The following is a 13,243-nucleotide window of genomic DNA, read 5'->3' as shown; positions in this document are numbered from 1 at the left end:
GAGAATTAATTGATGCCTCGTACATCATAAATGAGGGGGTATTTGTAGAAAATATGTGTTGAGGGAACACACGGAACCTTAAAAAGATAAAAACCCTAAAAAAGTATACCGCGACACGGCAAAGTGTACCGTGACACAGGAAACCCCACCGTCAGACGAGAAACATTCCCATGACACGGTGGACTGCTACGTGACGCGGGAAATATTTAATGAATGGGAAACAAAACACGTTAAGGGTTTACGCGGAAAGGACATAGAAACCCCCGTGTCACAGCAGGTGCCCCGTGTCATGGGGTGTTCCACCGTTAGGTGGGAAACATTCCCGTGACACGGCGGACTGTATCGTGATCCAGGAGCCTACAGTCCATTTTTCCGTCTAAATTCATTTTTAACCCTAATTTCGTTCAGCATTTTTAAGTGCCGATTGATAATTTTGGGCTATTTTTGATTTATTATTATTATTTGGGCTAAAAAAAAGAAAATAAGTATATAAAATAAAAAAAAAAGGTTTGGGCTGAAATTAAAAAAACTATGCTTTGACCAAACATCAAGATTGATCCATGGACTATTCAAAAATTGAATTTAATTAAATACGATTTTCTTAAGCACTGTCAGGATTAAATACTGAACCCGACCAATAGTGGCGGTGAAAGGTTGTTCATCATCGGGTTTGGTTTTGGGGAGACATTTTTAGGTGTCTAAAGGCTTGCTTTGGAATGGCTAGACAAGGAGGTCAAGCCGAATTCTGTAAGGACATGGGTTGAGGTTACCAAGGAATTTCTATCCCGTTTTTATCCACAAAAGAAAACGGCGGAAGCTAGAACTTTGATTCAAGGTTTCAAATAAAAGTCATGTGAGAGCCTCTATGAAGCATGGGAGAGATACAAAGAGTATCAAAGTGAATGTCCTCACCACAGAATTCCTACTTACCAATTTATTAAAATTTTCTATGGAGGCCTTAGTCATCAAGGGAAGTCGTGTTTAGATGGAGGAGCCGAAGGTCCCATCATGAATAAAACGAAAGAGGAAGTGGTAGACATTATTAAAGACATAGTGAGATACTATATAGAGATTGGTAAGATGGAGAGAGAGAGAGTCAACAAGCAAGAGTAGCTCTTTGGTGTACTCGGTTGATCATCTAAATGCAATAAACAATATCTCCTCACAAATGACAAGCTTGGGAAAGGAAATGTCCGCTATCAAGGCAAAGTTGAATAATGTGCTAAAATTGTTTTTAGATGAAGGTGAATTGCATTTTGTTAGCTCTTTATGCTTAAAATGCCCTATGTTTCAATCAACACTCGATATCTTAGAACGTGCTTACCATTGTTGTTTTAGAAAGTTTGATATCCTTTCGTGTTTTGATCATGTGCAAAAGTCCATTGTATTAGCATTTCTTTTCTTTTCAAGGATGTAAACTTTCTCTTTTCTTTTCTTATGTTTGCCTCCTTTTAATAAAAGATTTATAGGTTAACCTCTTTGGAAACCTTTACGAGAGCATCACTCGTCCTCTAGGGCGATCTAGGGGTTTAAATGGCTTGTCTTTAGTTGCTAAAATTGACCGTGATTCCTACGAAAGTGAGTTAGTGTACATTCTTATTTTCCCTTGTTTTTCTTGTTTCTTGTTTACCTAAATAATGTCATCATTTTCCTTGTAAGTTTGATTTTTGTTTTTGCTCGAGGATGAGCAAAAGGTAGCTTGGGGGAATTTGATGAGTGTCATTTATGACAGTATTAGGCTAGGTTTTCTCTATAGTTTTGTGCTTGTTTTTAGTCCTTTATGTTGAATTTTTAGGGAAAAATGCTTGATTTTCATGTTTGTGTGTTAGTTTAGAGAAACTCGTGCTTTTAATGGTTTTCTTTCTATTTTATTCATTTCTCGGCTATTTCTCTCGCCTTTTCGTTTCTTTGACTTGTTTTGTAGGTGTGTCGAGTTTCCCGAGATTTAATTATCAAGGAGGATGCTCGAGTTAATTCCAGGAGTTTTTTAGAGCAAAGGTCGGGAATCCAAACATGAAATTCAAACTAGCTCCGCAAGCATAAGTACCTTGGAAGCAACGCTTTAGCTTGGGGTGTTCGAGTGCTTGGAATTTTAGGAGCTGCCCTTCTCAAGAGCATCACCTCGAGTGCACCAATGATAGGGATGCTCGGGAGCACGGAGTTTGATCAAGCAAGCGAAGGAGCCAAGGCCTCGTGCACCACACAGGGGTGCGCGCGTGGTACAGGGGTGCGTGCGCGTAGACCCAACAATGCGCGCGCACGGCAGTTTGGTGCGTGCGCACGGTCCTGTGGATCCACCTTCGTTTATTTTTCTATTTATAGCTTTTGACTTTCTGTTTTTGGGACGACTGAATATTTGAACTTGAGAGATTATTTTTCCAGAAATAGTAGAGAGAGATAGTGGAGAGAGAAGCTTAGGATTTACTTGATTTGTACTTGAATTTGATCTTAGATTTCAATTGGATCTTGAAATTCTTTCTTCAATTCAATGAAAATTTGTAAGAATTCTTTCCTTTGATTTCCTTTCAATACAATTCCTTCTAGTTTCTTTAATTTTGATTGAGATTACATTCTTTGTTCTAGAATTTGTTGATTGATTGATTTTCCTTTTTATTTAGCTTGAAATGAATATGATTTTGAGAGAATTTGTTTTGTTTCTATATTTCACTATAATCAGTGAGTAGATTAGTTCTAGGGAGAAGGGGAAGCATGCTTGATGGATGATTTTTCCTAGTTGATGGTACTAAATTGATTGAATTGTTGCAATTAAATTGGTTGACATAGGTGTGCATGTGATTAATTAGACTAGAAGTGATAAACCTATAAGATTAATCTAGATTGCATTGCAAATTTCAATGACATGAACCCTTGATTTGAGAATTCCTTTAATTGATTGAATTAGATTGTGATTTTTCCTAGTTAGCCAGTCATAGTGAACCCTAGCTTGGCTTATAGGAGATAGCTTTTAGATTCCTTTGATTGCAACTATTGTTTGTCCTTTGTGATGTTAAATCGATTGAGTGATCTATCAATTAGCATAATCATTGAGCTTGCATGTGGAACCTATATCCCTAGTGTTTAGCATATTGAATTTCTCGATTTGTCTAGTTTCTTGATACTTTAGTTACCAACCATTACCATCTACATTCTTCGAACTTGCTTGACATAGGCTATAGCTTGCACCTACTCATTCCTTTGGGTTCGACCCTTGACTTACCATATACTCGTATTAGGTTGGTCGTGTGTTTACATATTTAGTTTGGCTCTAGGAAGGGATAGATAGCGACCTACATTTTCCTCTTGTCAAAAAAGGATACAAAGTCCACACTATGTTTCCCTTTGTTAGCAAAGCCTCTAGGATTCCCATATTGGGAATTGTGGATTGCCATATCTTCGATAACTTGACCTTCATCATCAACATTAAGGCTCATAAACCTCCCACTAGTTGCAGAATCTAATATCGTTCAAGATGGATTTCCAATCCCATGATAAAAGGCTTGGATCAACTGCCACTATGCTAAATTATGGTGGGGACACTCCCTCTGTAGATCCTTGAATCTTTCCCAAGCCTCATACAAAGTTTCATCTGGCTCTTGGGCAAAGTTTTATATTATGCATCTTAGCGAAGTTGTCCTCTTTGCAGGGTAATATTTGTTATAGAAATTTAAAACAAGAGTCTCGAAGTTAGTTATTCCAAGTGCATTTCTATTTAATCCATTATACCATGATTTAGCTTTTCTACATAAATAAAAAGGAAAGAGAATCTCCCTGATTTGGTCCTATGTGACCTCTGATTGCCTGATGGTATTACAATATTGACAGTAGTCTGCAATATGAAGATTTGGGTCTTCACCCTTAGCTCCACTGAATTGCTTCCTTTCTATCAACGTGATAAATTGGGGTTTAATCTCAAATTGCACTCCATCAAGAGCCAGAGTGGAAAATATGACAGTAAGGTGTGGAAAATCTGTCAGCGTCGGCTGCGAATAATCGCTGAGCTTCCTAGGTGCCGACATCTCTAATTCTGAATCTGAAGGAACTTCTGAATCACTAGAATCAGTTGGAGGGTCTCTGCGATTATTGTCATCCCTAAAACCCGCCAGGATTTGCCTTTAAAGATTCTTTTTTCTATGAAAAGAGAGTTCGATCTCAAGGTCTAATGGGACATAACCTGATCTGGAACAACTGAGCATAAACAATGAACTAAAAAGAAAATATGAGACTTTCCTCACAGAACTAACGTTCTCTGAGATAAGAGTAAATAACCTAGACTACAGGAAACAATCAGAAATAAAAATAAAATCATTTCCCCAGCAACGACGTTAAATTTTAACAGGCTAAAGTCGTAATCACCTAATAAAAAATAATTGCTTAGTCCTCTAACTATGCAGATAGGGAAGAAGGGTCGAACCACAGGGAAACAAGTCAATTTATTCCTAATTAATTAAGAGTAATCTAAATTATCAAGTAACCAGTTTTGTTGTTGTAAAAAGGAATTATACTACGGAGATCAAGATTAGGAGAAAATCAATAATAAGGAAGCCTAGGGTGACAGGTTCACCAGTAATTAATAATTTGGGATAAAACATTGTTGATCTTAAGTTTTGATGATGACTCAAGGAACCTAAGCAAACCATAAGGGCTTTAACTTTTGTCTATAAGCTTTGATGTACTTGACAGGTTTTATATGCAACGAAGTTCTAGAGTTAGAATGGAGCGTGGAACAAGTCTAAAGGATGAGCTATGGACAAGCATAGAAGACAATCAGTAGCCAAGTTCCTTGGGTGAGGAACTGAAGCTCCAGAGTCGAAGCTTCATTGTGTTCCAAGGAGTCTATTGTATCTTTAATATTTATTTTAGACTTCTTGTTTATATGTTAAGTACGTGGCAAATTGATAGAATTTAAGTGGATTTAATTTCATGTTTTAAAGATTTTATTTTCCTTGTTTTAAACAAGATTTAATCTTATTTCTGAAAACTATTTTTTAAGTGAAAAATATCTTATTTATTTAAAAGATTTTCTGTTTTTATTTTATCCTAATCTTTTGGAAAATCTGACTTGGTAAAACTATTTTGAAAAACGGCTTTTTACTTAGTCAAGGAAGTTGAGAAAATAAAGGAACCACTTCCTTTTGTGCGCTTTAGCTTGCTGCCCAAGCATCCACGAATTGCACTTCCTTATTTCATGGAAGTTGTGGTGTAGTGGGAGTTAAGGTAAACGTAAGGTCTCAACTGGTTTCCTCTTATATAAATAGGATCAGTTTTCTGTTTTAAAAAGTACACTTGAGCATTACAATTCTTAGTTTTTCGAAAAGAGTAAAAAATCCACTTAAGTCCTTGAGTGTCCTTGTACTTAGCATCTTAGGAGTTTTTGTCTTGAGTTGTATTGGGGAAGAGTTTGGGTAAACTCTAGAGTGTGTTATTGCTTTGAGTGAAACAAGGAGAAAGAGAGAGATTCGAGAGCTTAACTGATTGAGGGATCAGTTAAGGGGGAACTTAAGTTCATTGAGGAACTTGAGTTTAGAGTCTTAATTTGTAATTGGTTGTTTGCCCTATTATTATTATTAAGAGTTGAGTTTAAAATCCTTTGTGGTCGTGGTTTTTCTTCTTGATTAGGGCCAAGAAGTTTTCCACGTAAAATCTCTCTTGCACTTTAAAGTTTTTGTTTAAGTTCCTTTAAGAATTTCGCAAAAATTACCCTAGTTCCTCCACAATACAATTCACCCCCCCTCTTGTATTGTTCATTCGAGTCAACAATTGGTATCAGAGCTGGTTCCTCGGAGAAATCAGGAAACCCTGACGAGTCAAGTTCTTGGAATCAAGATGAACAATCACGAGAAACTGGAAGAAGGTTACTCTACGCAGCGTCCTCCTATGTTCAATGGGAAATTCTACACCTATTGGAAGAACAGGATGGAGATTTTTATCAAAGCCGACAACTACCAGGTTTGGAGAGTGATCGAAGTTGGTGATTTTGAAATTACCAAAACTACTAGTGAAAATGAGGTAGTACCTAAACCCATGTCTGAATTTGATAAGGAAGATTTTGAGAAAATGGAAATTAATGCACTTGCTGTTAAATTACTTCATTGTGGTCTTGGACCCCATGAACACAATCATGTTATGGGTTGTAAAAATGCTAAAGAAATTTGGGATTTACTTCAAGTTACTCATGAAGGAACTAACGAAGTGAAACGCTCTAAAATTGACCTGCTTATGTCAAAATATGAACGGTTTGAAATGCAACCAAAAGAATCAATTCAGGAAATGTTAACTAGATTTACTAACATTATTAATGAGCTTGTTTCTCTTGGAAAGCAAATCCCTATTGATGAGCAGGTCAGAAAAGTTCTAAGAAGCCTCCCTCAAGATGAGAGATGGAGAGCCAAGGTAACGGCCTTACAAGAAATAAAGGACTTCACAAAGTTCAATATTGAGCAACTTGCTGGTTCCCTCATGACTCATGAGTTGCACCTAGGAACAAGCAACAGTGAAGGAAACCGAGGAAAAGGCTTAGCTCTCAAAGCTGGAGATCAAGAAGACTCTGAAGTCGATGAAGAAGAGGCTGCCATGTTGGTGAGAAGGTTCAAAAGAATGTTCAATCGAAACAACAAGTCAAGGAACTTCACCAAGAAACCCTCTACTTCAAAAGCTGACTCTGGTTGTCACAAATGTGGATCTCTAGAACACTTTATTCGTGAGTGTCCACTTTGGGATACAGAGAAAGTCAAAGGGAAGGCAAAGGAACAAAGTAAGAGCAACTACAACAAAGCTCCTTTCAACAAAACAGACATTAGGAAGGCTATGATTGCTGCATGGGGAGATTCTGAAAGTGAAGATGAAGAGGAACAACCTGAAGAAGAAATAGCTCATTTGTGTCTGATGGCCAAACGTGATGAAAAGGCTTACAATGATGAGCTTGCTAAAGAGGTATTCCTTGATCCTAATGTGCTTAAGACTTATACTAAAGATGCTCTCATTGATTTAGTATTTGAATTGGAAGATGACTGGACTCATACTAGTATTCGTCTAGGTGAATGTCAAAGAGCTCTCAAAGTCTGCAAGGAACACAGTACGTGGATTGAAAATCAACGAACTGATGTTCAGAGTAGATTTTTTGAACTTTTTGACAAGAATCTTCTCTTAAAAGAAATGAATGAGAAACTCAAGTTTGAAGATATCATGGTTAATGTAGAACTGACTCAATACAAACTTTCTAGTGCAGAGGTATCTCCAAGTTCCTCCTCTGAATCTTTGCCTAAATTCAATGAGGATTTTGAAAAATTAAAATATAATCTTGACGAGTTAAGAATTGAAAAGGCAAAATTGGAGAAGGAACTGGAGCTTCGAAAAGAAAGAAGCATTAGTCAGTTTGGAATTCCTAAGTGGATTGAGAATGCTCAAACCAAAAGAACTGAAGGTCTAGGATTCATACGTTCTAAGCATAAGGGCAAGAAAAAATATGTAGACTTGCCTAGTTATAAAGTATGTACCTTCTGTGGTAAGACTAGTCATCTTGTTACTACTTGCAACAAGAAGGAACAGTCTGTTAGCAAGAATGTTAGGCAAGTTTGGGTAAAGAAATCTGATATTGCTTCAACGTCCAAGGAACCCAAGGAAACCCGGGTTCCTGAATCTAACCATTAAGTTCTTTTGCAGGTCCTAGTGAGGGGGAACAATACGTGGTACCTCGACAGTGGTTGTTTAAAGCATATGACAGGAGATAAATAAAAGTTTCTCTCACTAGAGGCCTATCAAGGAGGAACTGTGACCTTTGGAGACAACAAAAAAGGTGAAGTAATTGCTAAAGGAAAAGTAGGAAGGTCCAGTTCTCACTCAATAGAAAATGTACTTTTGGTCGAGGGTTTGATGCACAATTTGCTGAGCATATCACAATTTTGTGATAAAGGAAACTCTGTTAGTTTTACCTCTGATTCATGTAACATCATTAATGATAAAACAGGAAGGGTTGTTCTTGAAGGAACTAGAAAAGGGAACACATACATTGTGGATCTAAATTCTGTTCCAAGGAACAACCTTACCTGCTTAAGTGTCATTAATGATGATCCTTTATTATGGCATAAACGTTTTGGACATGCTAGCTTTTCACTCATGAATAAGCTTAGAGCAAGGAACTTGGTTGTAGGGCTTCCCTCAGTCAAGTTCCTCATACAACACATCTGTGATGCATGTGTGAGAGGCAAGCAAGTCAGGTCTTCTTTTAAAAGCAAAAACATGGTCAGCACCACAAAACCATTGGAGCTAATTCACATGGATTTGTGTGGTCCCATGCGTGTTCAAAGTAGAAGTGGAAAGAAATATGTTTTAGTTATTATTGATGATTTTTCTAGATTTACTTGGGTGATTTTTCTGTCTAGCAAAGATGAAACTTTTGATGAATTTGTGTCCTTTGCCAAAAGAGTACAAAAGACAAGTGGAAATCAAATTATCCACATTCGATCAGATCATGGAACAGAGTTTGAGAATTTAAGATTCGATGACTTTTGTAGAGAAAATGGCATGGATCATAACTTTTCAGCCCCAAGAACTCCTCAACAGAACGGAGTTGTTGAAAGGAAGAACAGGACTCTAGAAGACATGGCAAGAACTATGCTCATAGCTAGTGGTCTTCCAAGGAACTTCTAGGCTGAAGCTATTAATACTGCATGCTATATCATTAACAGAGTTATGATGAGACCAATCATCAATAAGACTCCTTATGAACTGTTTAAGGGCAGAAAACCCAATATTTCTCACTTTCAAGCTTTTGGATGCAGGTGCTTTGTTCATAATAATGGGAAAAGGAACATAGGAAAATTTGATGAAAGAAGTGATGAAGTTGTGTTCCTTGGCTATGCATCAAATAGCAAAGCTTACAGAGTTTATAATAAAAATACATTGTGCGTAGAAGAAAGCATTCATGTGATATTTGATGAATCTAATATGTTTATGAATGTGCAGGAACAAGACAATATTGATTATGAAATTGGTATGATTAAAGACAGGGAAGAAGAGGAAGAAACCTCCAAGCAAACCAAGGAAGTAAGTGAGGAACCAGAGCAAGAACATCAAGAAAATGCTGAAGTTCCTAATCAAGAAACCCCGGAGGAACAAGATCATGGAGAATCTTGCATCGAGGAAAATGCAGAAGAAGCTGAAGAAGAAGTGCCTCAAATAGGAGTTCCTGCCAGAGAGTTTCAACCAAAGCCATTCAAATACCAAGGCTCTCATCCAATAGACCTTATTATAGGTGATATTGGTAGAGGAACTCAGACCAGATCACAGATGAGGAACTTCTGTGCCTTTCAAGCCTTCCTATCCATCATTGAGCCAAGAAATCATGAAGAAGCTCTAAAGGATGCTGACTGGATAATTGCCATGCAAGATGAACTCAATGAGTTTGAGAGGAACAAGGTCTGACATCTTGAAGAAAAGCTTAAGCACAAAAAGGTTATAGGGCTCAAGTGGGTATTCAGGAACAAGCTGGATGAATATGGAACAATTGTAAGAAACAAGGCAAGACTTGTTGTGAAGGGCTATAATCAGCAAGAAGGTATTGACTTTGAAGAAACTTTTGCTCCTGTTGCTAGATTAGAAGCTATTAGAATGTTAATTGCTTTTGCCTCTTTTATGGGTTTCAAACTGTATCAAATGGATGTTAAGTGTGCTTTCTTAAATGACTTTCTTGAAGAGGAGGTGTTCGTGGAACAACCTCCAGGTTTTGAAAATCCCCAATTTCCTAATCATGTCTTTAAGCTTGATAAAGCTCTTTATGGGCTGAAACAAGCACACCTAGAGCTTGGTATGAAAGGCTCTCTAAGTTCCTTGTTCAAAATGATTTTAAAAGAGGTAAAGTAGATAAAACTTTGTTTTTAAAATCTGAAGGAACTGATTTACTAGTTGTTCAAATATATGTTGATGATATTATTTTTGGAGCAACTAACGAAAACTTGTGCAAGTACTTTGCTGAGCTAATGAGTGGTGAATTTGAGATGAGCATGATGGGGGAACTCAACTTCTTTCTTGGACTACAAATCAAACAAACAGAAAGAGGTATTGCAATTCACCAACAAAAGTATGTCAAGGAACTACTGAAGAAATATAACCTTGACCAAGCAAAGACCAACCATACACCAATGGGAACAGGCACAAGATTAGATGAAGATCTACAAGGAACTAGCGTAGATCAAACCAAATACAGAGGTATGATTGGATCCCTTTTATACTTAACTGTTAGTAGACCTGATATTGCATTTAGTGTTGGCTTATGTGCAAGGTTTCAATCTAAACCTAAGGAGTCACATCTTACAGCAGTAAAAAGGATCCTACGATATCTCAAAGGAACTGACCATCTTTGTCTCTTCTATCCTAGAAGTGATACTTTTGATTTAAAGGTTTTGCAGATGCTGACTATGCAGGAGATTTGGTGAATAGGAAGAGTACTTCAGGAATGGTTCAGTTTCTTGGGCCATGCCTAGTTTCTTGGGGATCCAAGAAACAGAACACAGTGGCCTTGTCAACTGCTGAAGCTGAATATGTGGCAGCTGCAGCCTGTTGTTCTCAAGTACTTTGGATAAAACAACAACTAAGAGATTATGGTATGAAATATAATTGCATTCCTATCTATTGTGATAATACTAGTGCCATATGAATTTCAAAAGATCCAGTTCATCATTCTCGTGTGAAACATATTCACATAAGGCATCATTTCCTTAAGGATAATGTGGAAAAAGGCTTAATTAAGTTAGATTTTTGCGAAAATGAAAATCAAATTGCTGACATTCTTACTAACCCTTTGAGCAGGGGCAAATTTGAAAAGATGCGCATGGAACTTGGTATGATACAATTGAGTTAAGAAGACCTCAAGTTCCCCCAAGGTATAAGTCAGTCATGCATGCATTATATGTATCTTACACAATATGAATATGTGAAAACATAGTCCTACGCATTAGAGTGTATGGCAATGCATATGGGATTGTGGCTGTATGTGAAGAAATCAAATTGCATTAGGCATGTCTGTGTTATTACAAACTATGTTGATTTGTTCCTAGTTCCTCCGAAATAATCTATAAGATTTTATTCTATCTTTTTGTGAATTAATTAACTAGTCAGTTGATTAATTTTATCTACTTAAAATCTTATCTTTTGAATTATTCTTCATTGCTTATCGTTTAAAATTCAAAATCGTTCCTTGAAATTGTTGATTAAATACCCGTGACCTTTTGCATTCAATTCAAAGTTCCTGATCAAAATTTATCTTCAATTAATCTAAACCCTTCATGTCAAATCAAATTAAAATCTGACCAAGTGAAAAGTTTTGTGCCATCCTTCATCAATCGACACCTACCCCATTCAATTAACCTTCTACACCATTCCACCGACCAAACTCACCCCTCTAAATTCCACCACTATATAATGAAGCTAAACCCTAACCACTGTTCCTCACCACCTCACTCAGTGAAATACAAACTCATATTTAGTGACAACTCTCCAATTCCCATGGAAATCTCACCCAAAATTCAAAACTCTCCTCAAAAGGAATCACCCATGGAAATAGAAACTGAAACTTCAAACAAAACTGTTGCTGAAAAACCCCAAAACAAACCCATGGCTCGCAGTGATTCGAAAAAGAGGAAGATCGAGGAATTAGACTATGAGGAACTGGGTGAAGCAATTCAGGGGGAAAAGTCGAAGTCCGCTGCTGTCAAAAGGCTTGAAGCCAGCTCTGAGCGGTTCATTCCTGGGTTTTGTATAAATCTAAAGTGGTGCGAATCGAGTAAGTACTCTGAACTTCTTGATATTCTTGAAGCACAAAATTGGATTAAGCTGTTTAGTGAATGTTATGACAATGTGATTGCACATGCACCTTTAAAGGAATTTTGTGCGAATTTTAAGAATGTGAATGGTGTTTGTGTTAGTAAAGTCAAAAACAAGAAAATTAGTTTTGACGCTGATGATTTAGCTGCTGTGTTTGGAACCCCTAATGAGGGATTTGATGAGTATTTTAAGGGAGAAACTGAATTAATTGTTGAGGGTGTTTCTATTGAAAAGATTGTTGAATCAATTGGTGGTAAGGCATCCAAAGTTCGAACCAATCATAACCTGTTTTCACCTATTCAAAAGCTGCTGTTTATTTTTGTTCATCTAGCTATCATTCCAAGAACCTAGCATAGGCATGAGGCAAACCATCTTGATGTCGTGCTTATGTATTGCCTTGAAAACAAAATACAGATAAATTTTCCTTCTTTGATGATCCAGCACCTCACTCATTGTCTTGCCTATCACTTAAAGGTTGGGTATGCCAATTTGATAATTACTCTTCTGGAAAGTTGTGGAATCTCCATGACTAACTATGAATCCCTTAAGCTTAAAACCAACCATTATGTCCAACCCAAAACACTTGAAGCCCGAAACCTAACTGTTGTTGAGGGAACTACTCAATTTCTCTCAAAATCCCTTTCTAAACCTAAACAGGATGAGAGTGGTTTGAAGAAAAAGGAGGATGAAGAGTTGGATAAATGGTTAGAGGAAGAGGGCAGTGAGAAAGAAGGTGAACAGGAAAGGAAAGAGGTGATTGTGATGTCAAATCCAAAGGGTACTCAAAGCTCTGGGAAGAGAAAGAGTACTAGGTTGACTATAAGGTCAAAAGGGAAGGACAAGGCTGAGTCTGCTGCAGTGGTTGATCTTAGTGAAGAGAGAAACAGTGCTCCAAGGGATCAAGGGATCCTTGAAGAGAAAACCGGTTCTCAGGGGGAACAGGGCATTCTTCAAGCTTCTGTTGAAAAAACATTTTTTACAGGTTCAGGTTTTGCTGGCTTTAGTACAGTGAGTTCCACCTTGGAACTTAAGGCTCTCAAAGAGACAGTGCAAAAACTAGTTGATACTCAACCAGGGTTGATTCAAAGGATTGAAGCTCTTGAGAAGGTAGTATCAGACTTGGTGAAAGCTTCCACAAAGCTCACCTCAGCAATGCACCAGAACACATCAACCCTCTCCAAAGGGTAGGCTAATCTTTTGAAAAAATTGGAGGACTTGGTCATTGAGGAGGTGCCAGAGAATGATGCTGAAGAAGAGACCTAGTCCTCTGCCCCTAAAGCTTGATGTTTTCTTTCTGACCTAGCTCTAAAACTTTATGAACTTGCTCTACTTTGAACTTGTTTCTTTTTGCTTCTTTTGGGTTGTAAACACTTAAAACAGGGTATTTTCTTTTGTTTTTGTTGTTCTGGAGGAACATCAATTTGTT

General features: G+C 37.4%; 1 non-coding gene and 1 pseudogene across 1 annotated transcript; one reads left to right on the top strand and one right to left on the bottom strand.

Annotated features, from left to right (window-relative positions):
- Positions 1–814: 814 nt before the first annotated feature.
- On the bottom strand, positions 815–920 carry LOC145564369 (small nucleolar RNA R71). Its single transcript, XR_014094813.1, has one exon. It is a non-coding gene; the product is annotated as a small nucleolar RNA R71 (small nucleolar RNA).
- A 2,599-nt stretch (positions 921–3,519) lies between these two features.
- Positions 3,520–3,620, top strand: LOC145566455 (small nucleolar RNA R71; annotated as a pseudogene).
- Positions 3,621–13,243: the final 9,623 nt, after the last annotated feature.

The sequence above is a fragment of the Chenopodium album genome, chromosome 1 (genome assembly GCF_948465745.1).
Source record: "Chenopodium album chromosome 1, dcCheAlbu1.1, whole genome shotgun sequence".
In the NCBI taxonomy this organism is placed as follows: domain Eukaryota; kingdom Viridiplantae; phylum Streptophyta; class Magnoliopsida; order Caryophyllales; family Amaranthaceae; genus Chenopodium; species Chenopodium album.
Note: the sequence above shows the minus strand (reverse complement) of the source record. Positions and strands in the feature narration are given on the sequence as shown.